This window comes from Lolium rigidum, chromosome 6 (assembly GCF_022539505.1).
Source record: "Lolium rigidum isolate FL_2022 chromosome 6, APGP_CSIRO_Lrig_0.1, whole genome shotgun sequence".
Lineage (NCBI taxonomy): Eukaryota > Viridiplantae > Streptophyta > Magnoliopsida > Poales > Poaceae > Lolium > Lolium rigidum.
The window spans coordinates 307936209-307938162 of record NC_061513.1 but is presented as its reverse complement, the minus strand read 5'-3'; positions in this window follow the sequence as shown (position 1 = coordinate 307938162).

Below are 1954 nucleotides of genomic sequence, written 5' to 3'. Positions count from 1 at the left end.
CATAAAACTAGCATGGAACATAAGAAATTATAGATACGTTGTAGTCGTATCAGCAACAACTGCAAGCAATGGGATTATAATTCAATCCATGTGCACATACCAGATAAATGACATATATTAACACCAACCTTCTCCCCCCTCTCTGTAATTAGCCAAGTTATAGAAAATAAGAAAAGGGGGACTGGAGCTAAATCGTTCCAACATCGTGCTAGCAACTAGCAACACAGCAGCATCAACATCCAGAGCACAACAGCAGCACAACAGCAGCACAGCAGCATTTCATCGAGCACTTTGTGCTCGCGCGGGAGAGGAAGAGGGAGGGGAGGGCAGAGGTGGAGCTCACCGACAACAGGGGTGGAGGAGGGGGTTGACGACGATAGCAGGGGTGGAGGAGGAGGAGGACGTGGCGGCTCCTCCTCCTTGATGCGGCGCCGGACCCTCCTCCTGCACGCCGCGGCCCCTCCTCCTCCACGCTGCAGCGGCATTTGCTGCTTGTGGCGGGGATGGGTGGAGCGTGGTGGCATGCGGCCCTCGCGGAGGAAGGCGGCGGCGACGGCGACGGCGGCGCTCACCATGGAAGGCGGTGACGCGTGGTAGGGATCGAGAGGGGAGAGAGGGGGTACGGGCGAGGGAGGGGGTATGGCAGTGATATAAGAGGCACTATTTCTGTGGCGCACCAGAACCAGTGCACCATAGAAACAATTATTTCTGTGGCGCACCAGAACAAGTGCGCCACAGAAACACTTATTTCTGTGGCGCACCATGTCCTATGCGCCACAGAAATAACTACACTAATTATTGGTGGTGGCAGGATGTGGGCCCCACCTCATTTATGTGGCGCATGGTTTAGTAGTGCGCCACAAAAATAAACTATTTTTGTGGCGTACCTGCCTGGTGCGCCACAAAAAAGCTTTCTGTGGCGCATATTTGGCTGGTGCGCCACAAAACTAAGATCTCATCTATAAGGTTTTTCCTACTAGTGCAAAAATCCCATGTCAATTTGACTTCGTATAAGTCTCTGAAAGTGAATAATACACAAATAGGGTTTTCCTGTTCTGCAGAGTTTAAAGCCGATCATTGGTAAATCCCAATAAATAAATATAAAACATGGTATTTATCATCATATATGTTGCAAATATGAGGAAATTCAATATGATAAAGAAAAAAGTTCATGTATGCATTTTACATGCATCACACACTTGACGATGGCGAGCACAAATCCGTACGAGAACGGCGTACCACAGGTCAGAGGCTGGTCAAACCACCCGCGGTAGGTCGGCTCCAGTGCGTCCTCCATGGAATCAAAGATGCGGCCATCGAGAGCGTCGAGCACGACGTCACCGCTGTCGTCGAGGAAGGCAACACAAAGAGGGTGGCGACAACTACGCAGGGGAAGCCGATTAAAAAGCTGTCCAGGAGGACCGTTTTGTAAAAGTGCCACGTCTGTGTTTGCACAGGGCCACTTTTTCACTGAGACAGAAATGCAGGGGGTTATCCGCCACTCCGATCCAACATAGCCGCCAGCGGAGCAGCCAGCTGGCGCCACGTGACCGTTTGGACTAGAAATGCGCATCGGTGTAACTATTGGGACTGTCCTACCCAATTTTGCAACAACTGGGATGAAAAATGCACCTCTAATGCAACTATTGTGACTTGGGGTGCAAATTACTCTTTTTTAATTCTGTGGTGATTTCCGTCTCAGTACTCAATAACACACTGTGTATGTATGAGTGATTTCCAAAATGTCCCAAATCTTTTGTTGATTTTTGTAGTAGATTTATGATAGATTAGATGTATCTTGCATATTTCTAAAACGGTTAAGCACGAAAACTAGGTAAAATGTTTAACATCAGATCTTTCATTGAATCCGGAGAAAGCCGCATCTTTGGTATGACAGTGAGCTATTGCACATTCGTAGGAACAAACGGTCACACCACCTATTAGGAGGAGAGAC